Here is a 22,915-nt window from a genome sequence, read left to right on the forward strand (position 1 = left end):
TTCAGTACCAGTACATCCACTGCTGTAGACCACTTCCAAATTTACGGTACATTGGTCCCACAAGATGAATATTGCATTCTTCTTATATACTGAAAAAGCTTGTATTCTTAATTAGGTTCCTAAATGAAAACTGAGTTTTATTTTTGTTTTATTTTTAAAAAGCCTTTATTTGACATTCAAACAATAACTAACACAACAATTCACTACATTCTACCATCCTTAATAATACATAGCATTACAAAACATCACAACGATTGGATCGACATTCCATATATTTTTTAAACCTTATCTGTTTTACATAACAAAGAAGAAAGAAAAAGTAAGTGAGAAAAAAAAGAGAGGAAAAGAGAGAAAGAATAAAAAATAAGGAAAAAATGGGGGGGATTTATAAATTTGACTTCTGATTAGACTCATTGTATTGTTGTTCCTATTGTTGTTTTACACACAGTTTCAAATTACCATTGATTTTCTTTATTCTTATCAAAGAAAGGAGTTGTTATCTATACTTTTTATTTTACAAGAATCATTCGAGTTCTGCCAGGAGATTGTTGGTGTTACAATAATTTTTCAAAAAAAGAAAGAAAAGAAAGAAAGAAAAAGAAAACTGATTTTTAGCTATAACTCATCGCAACAGTACATAATATATTTGAATGGCCAGCACAATCAAGGTGTCAAGGGAACTAAAATCTAAGTACTCAGAAGGATGAATCTGGATCTGTCTGAGTAGAACTGACTTTTTGGGTACTATTGTGTTTGGGTGATGCCTATAAAAGACAGTAGAAGCATGCCAGATCTTTGGAAATTGGATATTAAGCCACCTTATTAATTACAAACCGCTTAATTTTAAAAGCACCTTTAAGTTGTGTACATAAAGCAGTACAGTGGTACCTCGGATTACATACGCTTCAGGTTACATACGCTTCAGGTTACAGACTCCGCTAACCCAGAAATAGTACTTCGGGTTAAGAACTTTGCTTCAGGATGAGAACAGAAATCGTGCTCCGGCGGCACAGCGGCAACAGGAGGCCCCATTAGCTAAAGTGGTGCTTCAGGTTAAGAACAGTTTCAGGTTAAGTATGGACCTCTGGAACGAATTAAGTACTTAACCTGAGGTACCACTGTATCTGGATGTGTTTGTTGGGGGGAGGGGAGTTTCTAGCAAGTATCTAAAATGCTATAATGAAGGTGACTCCAAATGTTAACCTTTTGGTTCTTTAGCATGGATATGATAAAGAGGAAACCAGGGAACAACCAAAACTCAAGTCTCAGCGATGCTTGTATTCCACAAGCACCTTCTTGGCTCAATTTCATCACGAGCTCTTGCTAGGTAAACATATAACACTGCCTTTCCCAACCTGATGCTTCCCAGATGTTTGGAGTACAACTCCCATCATCCCCACCCAGCATGGTCAACGGTCATGAACAATGCGAATTACAGCTCAAACATCTCAAGGAACCATGCTGGTGTAACCACTGTTGGATTTGAGGAGAGTAGAACTTGTATCCATCCAGCTGCTGTTGCTGCTGAACACATATGCTTTGGCATTGTGGGTCCCTTGCCCATCGTTTCTTGGAACAAATATGGCTAAAGGTGCCTGCATGTTAAGAGTCTCTCTCCACCCCATCCCCACCACCACTGACCCCATTTTATCCTGCTTTTCAAAACAGAGACCATGGGGAAACAGGATTAACCACAGTTAAACTTCCCACAACACACCAATGACATGTATATCTTTTTGCGGTCAAACCAAAAATTTTGGATTGGTTTTGATCACTTTTCAGATAACCTAATAAGGAAAAAGAATGGCCTGCTTTGAGTTCCTGTTTAAAGGAGAAATTCAGAATTTAAGGTGGAAGAACAAGTAAAAATAATGTGGACAATATCCAGCAAAGTCATACTTCGAATAGACTTATTCAAATCAAAGGGTTTAAGTTACTGAAGTTCATTGATTTCAATAGGCCTACTTTGGGTATGCTTAACGATGGATATTTCTCTCTCTCTCTCTCTCTCTCTCACACACACACACCCACACCCACACCCACCATCCAATAAATTATTGTGTAATTACATACCTAATGGCTAGATCTTATTTATTGAACCATCATGCTAGCAGTTCGGTTTGGACGCATTAACAGCTACATCAGTGCAATGACACTAAACTGGTATTATAAGAAACATTTTACAACATTGGTACAGGTAGGGACGCAAAAAGAATTATTTTCATATTCTGAAACCATTCTCGGTTCATTTTCAAATAAAAATGCAGCAATAGACTTGAAGCAAACGGGAAGGGGAAAGTAATAAAGTATTATATGAGTTAAATAAATCAGCTAATAAAATCATTTTTTGTTTGTGCCATAGCTATATAAACTGATGGGAATTTGCATAAATTATGAAATGTGGTGGGGAAAGGAGGGGTGGAGGCAGAGAGACAAAGGAAGCTAAATATGGCAGTGAAAAATCTGTGGTTAGAGGAGCAAAGGACAAAGATCTAGTGGGGTTTCAAAAACACTGGAACCATTAATAACCATTACTTACTTCCATCCTGTAATTGCGAAGAAACTGAATGATTCACTAATATAATCTAATACCATTCTATGATGCAGCGGTTCCTCTAAAATATCTATATTTAACTATGAATAAACATGAAATTTGCAGGCTGCAATAACTTAACATCAGATGGCTTTAAAGGAAACTGGCTAATTGAGCTAAAATCCTAAAAACTGGAGAAGTTCCAGTGGAGAGATAGGGAAACTTATGTGCCAATATTAAGATCCAAATGGGATGGTGCAATTATCGGCTAATTAGTAAGATAGCAATGCTAGTCAGAAGAATGCAAAAAAAAAACCTACCACAGTAGCCAATTAAGATGCTGTTAAAGCAGAGCCATTATGTACAATGCTTTTCAAATGAAAATCAAAGTAATTAATTATGTTTATATGTATTTAAATCTGAGGGCACAAACCACAGGGAAAGTCTTCTGCACAAGTTCGTTGGTATAAGCTAGTAATCAATATTTTCAGACCTGACACCCATCTGTAACCAAAACATGGACCAGGGGACCTGTTTAACCATGCACAGTAGTGGTGCTGCTAATCAGGTTGTGACCCAGTAGCAGGTCCTGACCCATCAGTTGAAGGGTCCCACCCGTTCGATAAGCCACAGGGTTCTCAGTCGAGGGGCTTTAGCAGTATGATTCTGGGGCTCTGCGCTCTGCACCACCATGGCATCAAGTTAGAGAAGGAGCTACAGTGCCATCATGGCAGACGGCCAAAGGGTGGTACTTTGAAACCCTGCTTCCACTTTCTACAGCTTCTGGCCACATTGCCTTGAAGCTTTCCTGGAGATTCTTATTTGTGCCATAACCACTCTGCTGGATTGTAGGTGAAGACCCAACTTGGACACTATGCAATATTCTTAAGTGGTTCCTTGCTGCTGCTGCTGTTGAAGCAATGATTCTTCAACATCAACTTCGGTGGACTGGCCATGTTGTGCAGATGCCTGATTATCACCTTCCAAAGCAACTAGTCTATTCCAAACTTAAAAATGGAAAGCGTAATGCTGGTGGCCAACAAAAGAGGTTTAAAGACTGTCTCAAGGCAAATTTTTTAAAATGTAGTATGAACACCAGCAATTGGGAAACACTTCCCTGCAAGCGCTCCAGTTGGAAAACAGCCTTTACCAAAGGTGTCATGGGCTTTGAAGACACTTGAACTCAGGATGCAAGGGAGGAAAGTGCTAAGAGAAAGGCATGCTTGGCAAATCCATACCATGATCAACTCCCACCTGGAAACCAATGTCCCCACTGTGGAAGGACGTGTGGATCCAGAATAGGCCTCCACAGTCACTTACGGATTCATTGTTAAAACCGTGTTTATGGAAGACAATCTTACTCAGCTACGAGTGATCGCCAAAGAAGAAGACTACTCGTTCTACCCCACCTATCTGACTGCGTTGCCCCAGCCACTCTGGGTGGCTTCCAAGAGATATAAAAACGAAATTAAACATTATGAAAGTTCCATATGCAGGGCTGCCTTCAGATGGCTCAGGGGTCAGATAACTCCATACCCTCCAATATTTCTCTGATCAAAACAGGGACGTCCTAAGGAAAAGCAGGACATTTGAGGATCAAATCAGAAACGAGGATGGTTTCTGTAAACCTGGGCTGTTGCTGGAAAATAGGGACACTTGGAGGGTCTCTGACTTTTCGGTTAATCACGCACCACACCAGACTCCCAGAGAACATCAGAACAATTGCTTTATCAAACAGAGGATAAACAGGACTAGCTCAGAGGCCAGTCTACACAGAGCTGAACTGGTGGAGGGCTGAAACACACAATATAAATCCCACCTAATAGGTCATAGGAGGAGCAACAGTTTCAGTTGAGATATCTCCTTCAAGCATAGGAGCCAACTCCAGGGGCTGTGGAGCCTTTAGCCCCCAAAAGAAAAAATTTCAGGGGGATGCCCCCCACAAAATTGATGGGCATTCCCATACAAATAGTGTGTGTGTGTGTGTGTGTGCTTTTTAAGATGCTTGCTAACAAATGTCCATATAGTTAAAGCTATGGTTTTCCCAGTAGTGATGTATAGAAGTGAGAGCTGGACCATAAAGAAGGCTGATCGCCGAAGAATTGATGCTTTTGAATTACGGTGCTGGAGGAGACTCTTGAGAGTCCCATGGACTGCAAGAAGATCAAACCTATCCATTCTTAAGGAAATCAACCTTGAGTGCTCACTGGAAGGACAGATCCTGAAGCTGAGGCTCCAATACTTTGGCCACCTCATGAGAAGAGAAGACTCCCTGGAAAAGACCCTGATGTTGGGAAAGATGGAGGGCACAAGGAGAAGGGGACGACAGAGGACGAGATGGTTGGACAGTGTTCTCAAAGCTACCAGCATGAGTTTGACCAAACTGCGGGAGGCAGTGGAAGACAGGAGTGCCTGGCGTGCTCTGGTCCACGGGGTCACGAAGAGTCGAACACGACTAAACAACTAAAGAACAACAACAAGTGTGTGTGTGTGTGTGTGTGTGTGTGTGCACTGTGCCATGTGCCATGTGATTAATTATGTGGGGCAGGGCTTACCTGGGCCCCCACAATATTTTATTCAAGTTGGCACCCCTGCCTTCAAACCCTTGGCACACCATATGCTGTACCATGTTTGTTTGCTTGCTTAAAATATTGTAAGTTGCTTTGAGTTGCTGTGGCAAAAAAAGAGCAGCTAATAAATGTACTGTAATAAATTATACCGCAGCGGCTCAGGAAGCCAACAGAATCCCACTTACTCCTGCTGACTTTAAGCTGGCTCTGGTTGGTTGGCGCAACATGTCACTCATTAGAGACAGAGCTGCTCTTGCTTTGCCCCTCCTACTTTAGCTGCTCATTTGTCTGCAAACACTTGAACAGCCTTCCAGTGAACTTCCTCTTGGTTTGTGTTCTGATTTTGAATCCTTTGACATTTAGTGTGCATATTCATTTTAGCCGTAATACAAAAAGCTGCAACGTAAGGATTGATTTTATGGAACCTTGTCAAATTTCATTTCATTTTTATTTGTGTGTGTGTGTGTGTGTGTGTGGAGGCTGCAGGTCTGGATGATAAATATAACTGTGTTGACATATCAGATTAGAAACCTATCTATCCACACGCACATTAATTTTGAAGGAAGTTCCAGCGGAGTCAATGGGACTTGCTTCTAATTAAGCATGCTTAGAGCTGAGTCATAAATTATTTGAGTTTAGCACACTGTGAAATTCTCATGAGGAATTAGTACTGTTGGTGGCAGATAATGCAACCTGTACAAATCAAGAACTATAAAGCTGGTTGTCGCAACCCATATTTTTGAAGTGGGACCTGTAATAAAATGTTGCAGTGTGGAGAGCTCCAGTTCAGGATTCCGCCAACCAGCCATGCCTTTTTCCAGGATACTCCATTCCACATGGACCGTATCCTGGTTTCTGTCTGCCTGCCTCCTCTCCCTACAGACAATCAGCGTCATGTGCCCATTGAGCATATTTAGGACCCTTAATTGTTTATACTTCTGCAAAGGTTGGCGTTTCCCTGAGCCTGGTGATACCTTTCTCTTGTGCATGGATGACTGCGGAAGGATGTACACTGGGCAAAAGAATTTGCAATTAGTCTATACATTAGTGTGTGTATATTGTGTATCTAATCCCCACTACAAGAAATCTGCAGCCTGCCTAATCAACTGTTTAGAGATGGGAAAGTTTGGATTTAATCACCGCTCAGCCCTCTTCACTTGCACATTTTTGGATTGGATTTTTGTATATTAATAGGGATACAAGAAACAGGACCAAAGGTGAGATATTTGAGCGTGGGCACTGATAAAATTGTTACAGGGCTGGGTCCTATAGAAGAATGCTAAAAAGGAAAAAAAAAACCCAAATAAAGGAAACATTTTATTTGATTCTTTAAAAGAAAATTTGAAAATATCCCAAATTTGTAAGCCTACATCATATAGGCTTGGAGGAGATCGTGCTAGGTTTTTTAACTCAAGGCATGTTAGTAACTTTTTTTAGCAGCACACAACACAATCTCTAGAAACCAGTATCAACAAGAGGGAAGAAAGCCTGGTGAATGCATTGGCAGCAGGCAGCATTCCTAAGGACATTTCCCTGAAAGGGCAGGGAAAGAAATGGGATTAGCTTCTGAGCAATGGTTTAACACTCAGGTATGAGTCAGCTTTAGTCCAATTACTTCACCTTAACTGGGCTGTACATCTGGTTCACAGGTAAAAAGTTTGTCCTCTTAAAAGTGTAGCTTCAGCCACCTGCGAGACCTGGCAACCAAACCCTGTGTTGTGGGTGGGTTGATTGAATAGCCACAACATCCAATTGGTAGGTCCCTTGATGCTGGGCTTAATCAGGCCAATGGGATGCAAGCTAAATGGATCAAGGGACCTATATATACCTATGCACGTGACCCAGAGCTTCCTCTTTCAGTGCGTGCATCGGAACACCCGCCCACCTCTCCCTATATTTAGGGCATTTTGCGCTTGACCTTGCTATACCGTCGTGTGTCGTCAGTTGTTGGGACAGGAGCACGGCAGGAATTTCCCCCACTTGGCTGATTGGCTGGTGCCATTTGGGTTTCGCCTGCTGCATAGCAAATTGTCACAACTTGTAAGGTTGCAGATAGGCTCTGGTTTAGGTGATAGGGATGGGAGAACGCTCTCGCCATCCCTATGTGAAGGGTATTCCGTTAAAGGAATCCAGGGACTTGATGGTTTGGCCAACCCCTGTGAGGGGGTTGTGCCTGTGCCTGACTCCAGGGGGGCATTTGGGTGGCAGAGATAGCCTGTTCCCTGCTTTCCACTTATCCATGTGTTCACCCTTGGCTGACCTATGCTGGCGCCCTGGGTCAGTGTTACCTGCAACATGCAGGGAGCTAGCTGAACCAGAGCCTATGCAACCACTCACTTGCTGTAATCAATAAAGTTGTGGCCTAAATTCTGCCAAAAACCAAACCAAAATTTGAGTCTTGTCTGAATTTTTTAAAGGGGGAGGTTTAAAGGTCTGAACATTCAAACAGTATCAGGAACATTGGTAGGAAGTTTGCTTAGGCTGTTGTATGCATAAAAGTTAGCCTAACAATTTCTGTCATTCTAAAATCGGTGACATTTATCATAGAAATTGTTATGCTTATTTGCCATGATATGACAGTTCCCTCCACCTGTATGGCCTAAACTTTCTTTTTATTAATAATATTTTATTCTTTTTTCCATATAGACAATTGCATTTGTTACATTGGAATTATATTCCAAATCAACAAAACTCATGACTTCCCGCTCAGCCAACATCTATGTTTATAACCCAAATTACATACAATTGTGTTTTAACGTTCTGTTTGATCTAATTTCATCCTCTCTAACGTGTTTCTTAATATATTATGCTGTTTTCTTACACTTCAAAACCCAGCTGTGGTCTTTGCATATAAGAACTAACTTTAATATAGACTAGAAATGGTTTCCAGTCTTCTTTAAAAGATTCTAAATTTGTACATATCTTTTAGCAGTGCTTGTCAATTTTGCAATCTCTGCATAGTCCAGGATTTTCATCGACCAGTCTTCCTTTGAGTGTGTTCTCCCCTCCTTCCATTTCTGAGCATAGAGAATCCTTGCCGCTGTAGTCACATACATAAATACCGTCTAGCATCCCCAGCAGGAGGGATTATGGCCTCTTGGGAAAAGTCACTTTTAATTTTTTCTTAATTTCATTATATATCATGTCCCCAAGGGGTATGGCCTAAACTTTCAATTAAGCATTTTTTTTACATCCTGGACAGATTTATTTTTAAGTGGCCAAATTAAGTGGCATTACACTGTTCAGGTAACGCTATAGTGAAGCCTATAGTTTTATACTCAGATAAAAGTGCTCCTGAACGCAATGTATCACCCCCCCTCCCCAATTCAAAAAGAGCTTCTAGAATCTCTACCCACTATTTCCATAGTGACGGCATGTGTTGAACACAGTGTTCCATTGTACCAGCCTATTCGTGCCTAAGATTAAAACAAGCATTGTTTAATTTGTCAATGTCATGAAGATGGCAACTGGGCGGAAACATGTTTGGCAGGGTCTGCCATTTTTACAAGCAAGAATATGGGAACAGGCTAAGAAAGCGGCCAATTTTAACTTCAACCCGTTTGAAGGGTATGGATTGCTAAACAAAGTACAGGTGTAAAATTTTTTCCCACCTATATGATGTGTTTCTTACATAGACCTCTCTTGATTGATTGACCAATCTATGGAAAATAATTCTGAGTGTATAAAAGAAGAGTTTGGATTTGATATCCCGCTTTATCACTACCCTAAGGAGTCTCAAAGCGGCTAACAATCTCCTTCCCCTTCCTCCCCCACAACAAACACTCTGTGAGGTGAGTGAGGCTGAGAGACTTCAGAGCCCAAGGTCACCCAGCAGCTGCATGTGGAGGAGCGGGGAATCAAACCTGTTTCACCAGATTATGAGTCCACCATTCTTAACTACTACACCACACTGGCTCTGGCAGAAATGAGGGTCAACCATTTGTTCAACCCTGCTGTACCTGACAGTGACTATCTGGAAATAGAATACAGTGGCATAATGTCTAGATGTTTGCTCTTCAGCTAAATCTTGTAGATTCCATTGCTAGGGAGTTCAGGATAGTTGAGCTGATTTGCTGTGTAGCTCTGAGTTTTCCTCTGTATTAGTTAGTTGCAAGTCTCCCTACTGTGTACAAAGCCTGAATTTTATTTATTTATTTATTTAAAAACAACCCTCTTCAGCTTTTCACACAAACAAAACCATTTTTTTTTGCTCAGTAAAGTGTTACAAGGACTTTTCTCTCTGGAGTCTGCAATATTTAGGTGACTTTGCTAACAAATACATGATGTGAAATCCTCACACTACAACTTGCCTTGCCTCTACTCCTGTTCATTGGCTGACACATGCAGAGAAAGGGAATCTGACAACACAATGATGTCATGTCCTCCATTCACCCCTAGGTGTTATGAGGGAGACAGAACGAGCAACATATGTGGCAGCTCTAGTAATGTCTAATTCTGTTCCCAGTCTTTCCACTAAAGGTAAAGGTACCCCTGCCCATTCGGGCCAGTCTTGCCAGACTCTAGGGTTGTGCGCTCATCTCACTCTAGAGGCCGGGAGCCAGCGCTGTCCGCAGACACTTCCGGGTCACGTGGCCAGCGTGACAAGCTGCATCTGGAGAGCCAGCGCAGCACACAGAACGCCATTTACCTTCCCGCTGGTAAGCGGTACCTATTTATCTACTTGCACCCGGAGGTGCTTTCGAACTGCTAGGTTGGCAGGCGCTGGGACTGAACGACGGGAGCGCACCCCGCCGCGGGGATTCGAACCGCCGACCATGCGATTGGCAAGTCCTAGGCGCTGAGGCTTTAACCCACAGCGCCACCCGCGTCCCTAGTCTTCCCACTACTTCTTGGCAAAACCCACTTGGATCTCATCCTCTGCCTCCCACTCTTTAGCAAATAGTTAGCCTCCTTCTCTGGCAATGGCTGGCAAGTCCTTCAAGGCTTGCTTGGAAAGTTCTTCTGGTGCCATCATGGCCAAATCGTGCTACATGGAGTAATTGATCTATAAACCAGCAGGCCACAAATTTGTCAGGCCACATCTTGGCAAGATGTCATCTTAAACCTCCAGTGTCCCCCTGGTGGCTGCTTTGAGCATAAAGGGAAGTATAGTCTTCCCTTCCTCTCCAAAGCAATTACAGTGGTACCTTGGGTTAAGAATTTAATTTGTTCTGGAGGTCTGTCCTTAACCTGAAACTGTTCTTAACCTGAAGCATCACTTTAGCTAATGGGGGCCTCCTGCTGCCGCCACGCTGCTGCTGCACGATTTCTGTTCTCATCCTGAAGCAAAGTTCTTAACCCAAAGTACTATTTCTGGGTTAGCGGAGTCTGTAACCTGAAGCGTATGTAACCCGAGGTACCACTGTACTCCAGTGGTGATTTCCACCGCATATTTCACTGTGTAGGTATATAATATGAGAGATATGACAAAACGTTAAATTTTACACATTCTGCTGTAATGCTAGTTTTATTTATGACCTGCAGGTTCATTCCTAACAACAGAGGCCTCCAGCACAGATTTGAACTTTTCAACAACTTTCCCAGACAGAACAAGAAGCCAAGGTACAGAACCAAAGCCCAGAATGAAAAATGTGGAACAGCACTACCTACTGATTGAAAGTACCAGTGTGGTGCTATGAGCTACTACTCTCATCAGCCAAGCTGACTGAGGCTGATGGGAGTTGTTGTCCAAATCATCTGGAGGAAACCAAGATGGTGGTTGAAGTGTAGGTGGGTTCCCAGGAGGCAAGAAAAAGTGATAGGAGCAAGAACCTTTATTGAACTAACAGAACTGGATAACAGGGGCAAAGCAACTGCTTATATACATTCCTGAAGGCCTGGGCCACTCCCACTCCCAACGTGATTGGCTGTCTAAACTTCCAAGCTGTGAATCATAACTCAGAGTTTAAGGGTCAATGGCAGAGGCCCAAATCCTGAAATGTTCTGCGACTGGATATCACATATTGAATCAGAACACAGGGGCTCAGAATCCTTAGTCCAGACTCAAGGTTAGGCAAAAACAGACTACTGAATACATAACAGTGGTAGATGCTTTAGGAGCTACCAACTGAATCAGCAAATATTAAAGCATTTTCAAAGCTGACTTTGCCCAATCATCCTTCTGGCATAGGTGACAACAAGCCTACTTTTCTGGATTACACAAGGCATCTGGCTCTAACTTAGACCTTTCTGCCCTCACTTCTGCCCACAAACAAACCTGTTTGTTGGCTTGGAAAAGCCAAACTGTGCATGCTCAAAAATCACTTTGGGCCCTACCAGATGTCTTCTTTTATTGTGCATTCATGACTGTTTGTGCTCATAATGGAATCGGGAAAGTTATGCTTGATTCCACTTTCAATACATTTTGCAATTCCAAATATTTCACGGCAGTCATACTGCTTCATTCCCAATCGGTGCTTGTCCTGCAACCTCCTGCTGAAATCCTGTAGCTTTCCGCATGTTCCAGTTCATTTTCCAACCAGCTTTTGTTGTGCTATAGTGACAGATTGCCCTTCCAGACAGTGGTAATGCGGTAACATTGGGGGAGCATCCCAGAACAACTGATAAAGCGGAATGATGTGCAGATTGTTGTTGTTTAGTCGTTTAGTCGTGTCCGACTCTTTGTGACCCCATGGACCAGAGCACACCAGGCACTCCTGTTTTCCACTGCCTCCCACAGTTTGGTCAAACTCATGTTCGTAGCTTCGAGAACACTGCCCAACCATTTCGTCCTCTGTCGTCCCCTTCTCCTTGGGCCCTCAATCTTTCCCAACATAGTGGGGAAGACCATGAGCAGGGTAGCTATGGAGGGACAGCTTCAAGACTCCTGCTAATCTCCATTTGCTAGACTTGAGCAAATTCAACTAATTTCAGAGCTTTCTCTTCCAACGGGGTTTCACAAACCCATATGAAGAAATATTATAATCAAGCCTTCAAGCCACAAATGAGCAGGAGAGGAGCTTAATCAGGGTAAAGCAAATCCCTCTCCCCGAAAGACAGAGACGCTTTCCCCCAGTGACTTTGTTCAGTACATTGTGTGAATAATGGGATATAAGAAAGAGATGATAAGTGACATCTTCTGGCTAATGCACCAATCATTATCCTGCCTTTTAATAATATAATTGAAAGCTGATAGCAAGCCACCTTTTATTTATTTCTGTTCAACACACTCGAAATGATTTGCTTTCCGTATTGATTTTGTGGCTGCTTTGGCTTATTTATCATTCTTTTGCACAATTTTTCAGTTGTTATTTCTAATGCTGCTGGTTGTCTCTCTCTCTCCCCCCCCAACCCAATTTGTTCTTTCCCGATTTTATCTCTGATTCGCGATGATGTCCTTATGTCTTCCCACAGGACCAATGAGGCTTCCGTGCTTTCTAAGGTACAATTTTGTGGGGCAGAGTTATCTTGGTGAGGCATGGATTTGCAATCATCTGACATCAGTAAGGTACCAGGGCATTCCTAAGATTCAACTGCTTTGCTGCTGTATGTTGGGGAAGTGATGAGAAAGAGAACATTGGGGAAAATGGCACCATTTTATGCTGGATTAATGATTTGAGATAATGAGCATCCTCTGGCTTTCTCTTCTGTGTCACCACTGCAGGTTAAATAGGACGCAGGTGGCGCTGTGGTCTAAACCACTGAGCCTTTTGAGCTTGCCAATCAGAAGGTCAGTGGTTCGAATCCCTGCGATGGGGCAAGCTCCCATTGCTCTGTTCTAGCTCTTGCCAACCTAGCAGTTCAAAAGCACACCAGTGCAAGTAGATAAATAGGTACAGCTGTGGCGGGAAGGTAAACTGCATTTCCATGCGCTCTGTCACTCATTAGGGTGACCCATATGCCAGAAGCAGTTTAGGCATGCTGGCCCCATGACCGGAAAGCTGTCTGGGGACAAACGCCGGCTCCCTTGGCCTGAAAGCGAGATGAGAGTCACAACCCCATAGTAGCCTTTGACTGGACTTAACCGTCCAGGGGTCCTTTACCCTTACCTTAAAGTGCAATGTCGAATGTAAGAGCACTGTACAAAGAGCTAGGAAAAGAGGGGACAGAGTATCAGGGCTGACTCTAGGTTTGAGCAGGTTGGGGGGAGGGGCTTTAGCAGTCTTTAGCAGTGGGCATCTGGGTTAAGGCACCACATCTCTCACAGTGCCCCTAATCTAAGGATGTCAGAGAATTCTGACATAAACCAGAGTGGAATTTACCAGTGGCTGCTTACTCAGCCCATGTCTGAAACCGAAATCAACTCAAATCAGCTGTTGTTGTATTTAGTTTGCAAATGTGTGCCCCCCTCCACTCTTTTGCATTGTGTTTCCTTTGCAATGAAATGAATGGGATGGAATAATTCAACGACAACAACATTTATGTAGTTAATCACATCATGAGCCTGGATAGCTCTGCTGGTTAGGGCATGATGCTGATAACACCAATCTTGCAGGTTCGATCCCTGTATGGGACAGCAGCAGGACCCTGCATTTGCAGGTGGCTGGACTAGATGATCCTAACGGTCCCTTCCAACCTGACAAATCTATGATTCTAAGTGATATAATTTTGCCACAGCAGAAAGTGAGACAGATACCTGTATCAGTCATCTCACTTCAAATGTTAAAAAGATTCGACAGCCTGAAAAAGAGAGACAAGGAATATACTTTTGTAAACCAAGAAAATCTTTAATAAAAATTATATTTAAAAAATAGAAGAAACCGTGCTACAGATGAGATATACAGGGCAGAACAGAAAATGATGCCTTCTTACATCCCATCCTGGAGTGACACTGAAGAAGGCACTGTGGGAAATTTAGATGGAGGCTAGGCCCACCTGCCTAGGGCTGCTGGGGATTCTGGAATATATTTAAAATGGAACTGTTATGTATTCAGTTATGTATTCAGTGGTCTGTGTTTGCCTGAGCTTGAGTCTGGACTAAGGATTCAGAGCTCCTGTGTTCTGATTCGATAGATGATGTCCAATCACAGAACATTTCAGGATTTGAGCCTCTGCCATTGGCCCTTGAACTCTGAGTCGTGATTTGCAGCTTGGAAGTTTAGACAGCCAATCACATTGGGAGTGGGAGTAGCCCAGGCTTTCACGAATGTATATAAGCAGTTGCTTTGCCCCTGTTTCCCAGTAATGTAGTTCAATAAAGGTTCTTGCTGTTATCACTGTGTCTTGCCTCGTGGGAACCCACCTACACTTCAGGAACCTAGGCCAAGCATCAGTGTTATGCCCTACTGGGAACTTGGCAGTTGCCCAAGGATGCCAGTTGTTGATGCGGGCCTTGCAAAGAAAGATTCGGATGATACAGAGCTATGACCATGCCTGTACAATCACATATATTAGATGTTTGTTCCAGTCACAAAAATGAGGAAAAAATTTCTAGGTGTTTTAAATGGCCATGCCTTAGAATAGCTGGCCATGGAACTAACCAGAGAGGACTTAATATTGAGTGGCAACAAGGATGTAATTGGAAGATGTAAGTGGAAGATGTAAGTGTTGTAGAATTGATTGGGAACAGTGACCATATTGTTGTCAAAATTAACTTACATGTAGGTAGATAATCGCCAAGAAAAACCTAAGTCAGTCCCATTTGACTTCAAAAAAAGAAGCTCCCCTCAAATGGTGGTGGAAAGAGAAAGCGAAGAGGGTCAAATCTCTCCAGAATGCTTGGGGGTTGTTCAAAACCACAATAACAGAATGTATAACCGCAGATCAAGAAAGGTACTATCAGGGTCAAGAGGATGCCACTATGATTAATGAGCAGAGAAGGAAGCTATAAGAGGAAAGAAGGATTTCTTCAGAAAATGGAAGTCATGTCCAAAGGAGGAGAACAAACTTTGGCAAAAGAAATGCAAGCAGACAATAAGGAATGCAAAATGAACCATGGGGAAAAAAAACAACAAGAATGAGCACATCACTAAAAACATAAAAACCACCACCAACAAAAATCTTTAAATACATTAGAGACAGGAGATCAGGAAGGGATGTGGTTGGAGCTTGGATAACAAAGGAGTCAAATGTGTGGTGAAGGAGGAAAAGGAGATTGCAGATTGCAAAGAAGCTGAATACATTATTGGCATTTCAGGAAAAGATGTAGGGTAGATACCCTCTGCCTGGACTCAGTTTCTCAAGAAAGGGAGTCTGAGGAACTGTGGCAAACAGTGGTGAAAAGATAGGAAGTTCTAGGCCTTACTGAGAAAAACTGACAAATCACCACATCCAGATGGCATGCACCTGGGAGTTATTAAAGAACTCCACTGTGAAATTGTTGATCTTCTAACAAAATATGTCCCCAAGATGAGCCTGTTAGAATTCCTGCTCCATGACTGCAGTCATGGGATTGTTGTCTTTCACATGACGGTGTATGTTTTGACTCCACAGAGTGGGAAGTGATGGAGACAGGATATTTGTGTTACTGTATTCTGTGAAGTGGGACTATTGTCCTTTGTTTTTTCTCTTTGCTGTCTGATCCTAGAAAGAGAGGGAGCCAAGTTGCAGTGCTCCGTGTGTGTTTATATGTAAATAAAGTAGATTAGCCAAAATGCTGAGTTGCTGAGGTCTGTTATGCAAGCTGCGAAGACTCTGCGGATCCCTAAGTGTGCTGATGTCTGTTGGCATCGGTCACTGTGATGTTCAGGCAGAAGAAAGCTTTTGAAGCTCCTGAACTATTGACCAGGAGGGAGAGAACATGCCAGTCGGGCATGTGTCTTGCCAGGGTCCTACTTGAGAGTAGGACAAGCTCCTGACAGAGCCTCCATATTTGAAGTCTGAAAAGTGGCAAATGTAACACCGGTTTTAAAAAAAGGGACCCAGATGGGATCAAGGAAATTACAGGCTAGTTGGCTGAACTAGGAAAACTGGTGGGAAGCATTATTAAAGATGGGATTAGCAGGCCTATAGAAGAACAAGCCTTTCTGAAACAAAACAACATGACATCTGTAAATTTAAGCCCTGCCTCGCTAACCTCTCTGAGTTCTTTGACAGTGTCAACAAGCATATAGGTAGAATTGATCTAGTTAGTGCTTTTTTTCTGGGGGGACACATACCCCTAAACATTTTGTGAATCTAAGTTTGGCCTCATTGAGGGGCAGTATTTCAATATGAAAATGAAAGTACCCCTAAACATTTATTTATTTTTTTAGAAAAAAAGAACTGGATCTAGTCAACTTTGTGAACCTATAAAATGTTTTTGTACCTCACCAAAGACTCCTGAGTATGTTTAGCAGTCATGAATAAGAGGAGAGGCTGGAATACAGATCAGAAACTGGTTAAGGACTAGGAATCAGGGAGTAGAAAAAAATGGAAAGGTCTTCTAATGGATGAGTCCCCCCCAAGGTCGGTACTGAGGGTTTAAACTCAGTTTTCATTCAGGTTCTGCTTTCCAGAGGCTATAACACACACATGGCTCTGCCTAGCTGATGACAAAGAGTAGGATGATCAAATGCGAGGAGGCGGGCCTTAAAAAATCCTGGTCTAAACCATTTAGAGCTAAAATAGGGATAAGCAGTATTTCGCATTACACCTGACAGCAATGAACGTGGTAAAAAAAAGCAGAGAAGCGTGCTCCAAAAAATTAAGTGAATGATTACATATTTTCAAACTAGCTAGAGGAAAACTGAGATTTAAATCTTCCCAGCTTATGGCTGTCAAATTCTCTCACCTATTGGACACACATGAGGGCCATAAATAGAACAGTGTATCCATGGCAATGGGGAGTTCATTTTCTCCTAACAAACTGGTAACAAATCACTTAACTTTTTTATTTCTTTAAATATTGCAATTCAGTGCTCAGCATTTATACCACACTTTAGAGAGTTCAAAGCACTTTCACACGCATTATCTTGGAAATTTCTCCCATGGCATTTTAATTTTTTTTAAAAAAAATATTTTTTTGAAAATTTCATCAAAATATTTTTATTCCCGTATTGCAAATGAGGGAAGGTAAGGATGAGACCGAGCTTAGAGAAAAGCAGGTGGCAGCTTAGGAGAGTTGGGTGAGTGAAAGGCAGTGGCATATTCCTGGCAGAAGACCACCAACTCAGAGCTCCCTGGATCTCCTTGCCAACCAGGGAGGCCCTAAGCTACTGAAAGTAATGGGACCCTTTATATGTCCAGCTGTCCTTTGCCAACAACAAATTGTCGCTGTTTTATGTGCTTAATACATGCTATATGGTAATTTATGGACCTAATAGGCATCTAAAGCCATTTGCACATAACAAAATATGTGTTTTATCATATTAATTGTTGAACAGAAATACTATTAAGAAGCATATTAATAGTGAAATACAATTAAGAAGAAGTATATTAATAGTGAAATAATTATTAAGCTCCAACTAAAAATGATTGGGGGCCCATTACAGTGGTACCTTGGGTTAAGTACTTAATTCATTCTGGAGGTCTGTTCTTAACCTGAAACTGTTCTTAACCTTAACCTTTAGCTAATGGGGCCTCCTGCTGCCGCCGAGCATTTTCTGTTCTCATCCTGAAGCAAAGTTCTTAACCCGAGGTACTATTTCTGGGTTAGCGGAGTCTGTAAGCTGAAGCGTATGTATGAGGTACCACTGTACTTACACCACAGGAGCCTACACAACACAAAACACTGTTGCTGTATGTAGGTTTTTTTAATTTATTTTTTATCTTATATTTTGGAAATGTACATCCAGTGTTTTTTCCTTTAATTTTTTTGGGCCCCCCAAAGCTATAGCTTTTATGTAAATCCGGCATTGCGGCCAACGCCGACACTCATTTCCCAGCCCCAGCTAATGAGGCTTGTTCAGGTACTGCAGATCAGTGACTTAGATGGTAAAGAAAAATCTCCATCTACTTCACAACAGCAGTGTTCAGCAACCGTCAGGGTTTAGCTTGCCCAGAGCTGGAACCAGGAGCAGGTGGGGTATCCTTGAAGGAGGAGCAAGGGGAGTGGAGCCCAACAGCACCCAGATCTCCATGTTCTTCCTCCTTTGACTCTGAGGAGCTGTCAGACCTAGACGTTCTGGTTCAGGGCCACACCAGATGGTTGCCCACATTCAGGACCAGAGATCTGTACACCAGTTGCCTGAGTCCCTGGCCAGCTTTTAGACCCCACCCCATCTAGGGTCATAGTAGCAGAGAAGATGGCTAGTGAGATAGATGTTTCAGGATCACGTGTGAAATGCTCAGCACATGTGAAGTGATGTGGGAGAAGTGGGGAGTTTATGTAAGCCTAGATCAGAGCCTGGCTGGAAGCCAGGAAAAGTTGGAGCCAGCAGCTCCTGTATAAGATACCAGTCTGAGCTGCTTCACTGCTGAAGCAACATCTCCCTTAGAGCCCCAAGTTCCAGCATAAAGCCTCCTTGAACTAGAGAAATGGGTAGGGAGTACAGTGGTACCTCGGGTTAAGTACTTAATTCGTTCTGGAGGTCCGTTCTTAACCTGAAACTGTTCTTTTTTTATATAATAATATTTATTAGTGGTTTTATAGTTACAGAAGAAAAAAGAAAAAATATGAAAGGAAAAAAAACAATAAAAAATTAACAAACAATACATCAAAAATAGAAAGAAAAAACAATACATCAAGACAAGAAGAAAAAATAAAAACATTTAAAAACACATCCAATTTCTATAACTTTATCTTTCATTTACTTGTTTCCTCGACTTCCTCACACCTCCCTTTTTTGTATTCTAGTTCAATTTAACTAATTCAGCAAATCCTTTCCCTCTTTCTCAATTTTTTGTTCTATAATTTATCTTAACACAATCTAAATTTAAATTTTCCACTTTAACCTATTAACAATCAGTTTTTGCTTAAATCTTTATAACATTTCTGCTAAAACCTTATAACTTCATTCCAGTATTCTTCTAACATTCGTTAATTTTACAATATTTCTGTAAATATACTTTAATTTTTTTCCAATCTTCTTCCATCGACTCTTCTCCCTGGTCTCGGATTCTGCCAGTCATTTCCGCCATTTCCATGTAGTCCATCAGCTTCATCTGCCATTCTTCCCGGGTGGGTAGATGTTGTGTCTTCCAATACTTTGCGATGAGTATTCTTGCTGCTGTTGTGGCGTACATAAAAAAGGTTCTATCCTTCCTTGACACCAATTGGTCGACCATGCCCAGGAGAAAGGCCTCTGGTTTCTTCAACCTGAAACTGTTCTTAACCTGCAGCACCACTTTAGCTAATGGGGCTTCCTGCTGCCGCCGCGCTGCCGGAGCACGATTTCTGTTCTCATCCTGAAGCAAAGTTCTTAACCTGAAGCACTATTTCTCGGTTAGCGGAGTCTGTAACCTGAAGTGTATGTAACCTGAAGCGTATGTAACCTGAGGTACCACTGTATGTTTCTGTTCTCTTCCCCTCCTCCCACCCAAGAAAAGCAAATGTACATCCTCTTGTTTTTCTTCTTCTATTTTGCAGTCTTAATCCTGACATATTTGCTCATCTCCTCTGAACCTTTCCCATTTGTCAGAGTCTTTCTTAGCACAAGTGAATTCTGGGTTGATGGTGAATTAATATTTATAAAGCAAGTTCCCTGTTGGAACGTACATGTGAAGCAGAACTGGCAAAGACTAGTTGTTTTGAGTGCCAGTGTGTATATGTGATTTCACAGCGCAACACCGTTATGATGTAACTTGATATAATAATAGTTTACACAGTCATCGTTGCCCCAATCTGACTAGGAGCATATGGATGCAGATGCAGTTTATAAGGAGAATGCATGCACAAATTAGTGTTGAATGAGCAAGTCCACACCTGATCTACTTCCCAGGGCTAAACGCATCTAGACCCAGTTGTCTGCTCGCAGTTAACAATGATGATCACCTATCTGTTTAGGATGAGGAGCAAGCGGGGTGTGTGTGTGTGTGTTTTATCTCTCCCCTTCCACACGGAACAGCGGATTGGGTCTACCACAAATATCTGACTGGGGATTTCTATGTGCAGCCCCAACTACTAGACATATTTGTTTGTTGGGCAGGGCTTAGGTTTTCCGTATATTTTTAAACCTGTGACTTTCATTTCAGGTTCAAAGGATAAAAGCTATGAAATCCTCTTTCTGAGACATTTGCTTTGCATAGATTTCTAGACGCTGTCTACACCTCACCATACATTTTAATTGGTGTTTGAATACAGAGTGTATTTTAAACGTATTCTTGAACTGAGTGCTATCTCCTGATTTAATTATGTGATGGCAGCTAGATCTACCAATAAAAAGCGGCTCAAAAAGAAATCTGGATATCAGCACTGTCACCCTAAGACAAGTTTCCATCAATATGAAAAACATCATATCCCTGTCTTCCTTTTTTCAATTCTATCCTGTCATCTTCATTTTCAGATGTTGGGAATGTTCTCCTGTCTGAAACCCTGGAGATCCATTGTGAAATAGGGTAGACAACTGAGTTTGATGGACCAATGTTCTGGCTTGGTTAAGACAGCTTCCTATGTTCCACGAGCATCATGTGAAAGCAGGCGGTTTTTCTGAAAACCTTAAAGGGCAAGGAGAAGAATAGTCCCTCAGTAACATCATCAGGAACCTGCCCTTCAAATAGGACCCATCACAAAATAGTTCCTCTCAACTCAACTAGCCAGTTCATAAGCGTATTTTTGTTGGATAATATCAAAGCATCTGAGTCATCTCACAGAATTGACAGAGGCTCTGAACACACTTCACCTTTTGAAGTGCTGTGGTTTTGGGTTTTATAAAAGTGCTTTTGTAAACATTGCTTTGTAAGTGTCTGTACCTGCATGAATAGTTGTTAAATCATTGCCATCAGTACATGCAGAGGGCTTGTCCTCTGTGGATAGGGCACATTAATTTTTTTATTTGCTCCCCATTCTTAATGCCCACCACACTCCCTTTAAAGATAAAACCCTGTGAGTTTATTGAGATACCAGAAGCCTGGCAGCATAGGCTACACAGACACAGTTAGTTACCATATTTTTCGCACCATAGGACGCACCGGACAATAGGACGCACTTTGTTTTAGAGGGGGGAGAACAAGAAAAAAAAATTCTCCCCCTCTCTGCCCAGCGCCCCTTCAGCGAAGCGGCAGGAGGCGCTGCGCAGAGAGGGGGAGAACTTCCCCCCTCTTGTTTTCCCGCTCTAAAACAAGGTGCCGTTTAAGGTGCGTTCAGGCGGCTACCTTGGAAGCCTGGAGAGCGATAGGGGTCGGTGTGCACTGACCCCTCTCGCTCTCCAGGCTTCAGGTTTCTTTCGACCTGCTCTTTGGGGCTGGCGGGGGGAAGCCCACCACCAGCCCCAAAGAGCAGATCAGGGAGCAGCGGAAAGGCGCAGCGGAGAGGCTCCTGCCATAGCCGCGCGTCACCTCTCCAGCCGGGAGAGGGTCGCAGGGCTATGGCTTCTTTATCTTCAAGGTAGTCTGGAACACCAAATAGCTCCAGCGTCTGTCAAGTGAATCTCAACGGGGGTGGGCAGTGGCTATGCATGTACAGCCCAACAACATCACAAGACCCTTCCCAAGGAGGGGTTCCCCAGAGAAGGCACTTTCAGTTTCTACACAAGGCCAAGGGGTGCTTCAACATGCATGGTAAAATATAGAATGACTTATAACTGTTCTACTGAAAGGCACTTTGAAGACACACAAAGAATGTGGGGGTGTGCATCTGAGAAAGGCAGTGAATGCATTTTACGGCTGTATGTGTACATACTCGGGGATTCACCTCCCCTGTCTCACAAGAAGCCACTTGGAGATTCAGCTTCTCCCATCGTGATTTGTCTCTCTATACTCGATATTTTTGTAAGCGTCACACTGTCGTTGCCGCCAAAAGCAGTGTGGCGACAGAACAGCAGACAGGTGAGCAAGGAAGCATCGCAGGTGAACTGCTGAGGAAGGAGTGCCATTTAAAGGAAGATGAAAAGTGCTTTGGAGATCAGTTGGGCAAACTGCTCTCTGACATGCCCTCCTCTGTTAAACGTCACTGGAGCAGCATCAAAAGGAGGATGGGAAGCGTACCATAGGCAAACTGCTCTCTCATGCACCCACTCCTGAAGGAAGAGGTGTTTGGGTGAGCTGTGAGGGAAGAGGGTGGGGGTTTAGGGAGAGATGTGGAGAAGGAGGGGGATGGCAAAGGTGTGGGGTGGAGCTCGTGGGTTGGTGAGAACAGTGGCGTAGCGTGGGTTGTCAGCACCCGGGGCAAGGCAAGTAATTTGAACCCCCTAACCCGTGGATTTGCGCCCCCTAACCGGTGGATTTGCGCCCCCCTAACCCTAACCCCCAGATGTTGCGCCCGGTGCGGCCGGCCCCCCCTGCACCCCCCACGCTACGCCACTGGGTGAGAAGAGCAAGCAGGGGTGGCAGCTCCTATTTCTTTAATATATATGGAAAAGCAGTAGTATATTTTATGAAGTGGATTTGCATTCGCTTTACTAAAATATGCCTTGTCTATTGGGGCTTTTCTTCTTTTTATTTTGCACCTCCTTTTTGAGTTGCATGAAAAGAGCTTGTAAAAATGTGGATAACTGGGAAATACGGATGATGAGTCTATTCAGCCACCACTTGAAACAAGAATTGTCAGGATGTCTGGCTGGCATTCAGGTGCCAACTCCGAGACTTAGCACTAGGAAAAACTGGACTGGATTGTATCAATATAGGGTTTTGCTTTGCCTGGAAGAGCCCAGCTGCAAATATGACTCCACCTTGTTCCTGCTAGACTCGCCTTGGGTGTTGTTTGACTGGCTACTCTGGATCAAAGAAAAACATACTAAGAGAAAGAAGCCTTGCGCACACACCCAAATCAGTCTGTGGAATTGTTGTCTTTTTCTCAGTTCTCCCTTGCCCTTCTTGGATCGTCTTCTTTACAGTCTGCTAGGGTGTGTTGTTGTTG

The 22,915-nt window shown here is 42.8% G+C and overlaps 1 long non-coding RNA gene across 1 annotated transcript; it reads left to right on the forward strand.

The window, feature by feature from the left end:
• The first annotated feature begins 5,407 nt into the window (after positions 1 to 5,407).
• On the forward strand, positions 5,408 to 15,745 carry LOC310681734. The gene is made up of 3 exons (XR_014513564.1): positions 5,408 to 5,506; positions 10,588 to 10,665; positions 12,457 to 15,745. It is a non-coding gene; the product is annotated as an uncharacterized lncRNA (long non-coding RNA).
• Positions 15,746 to 22,915: the final 7,170 nt, after the last annotated feature.

This window comes from Podarcis tiliguerta (genome assembly GCF_965153285.1).
Source record: "Podarcis tiliguerta genome assembly, chromosome: 7".
In the NCBI taxonomy this organism is placed as follows: domain Eukaryota; kingdom Metazoa; phylum Chordata; class Lepidosauria; order Squamata; family Lacertidae; genus Podarcis; species Podarcis tiliguerta.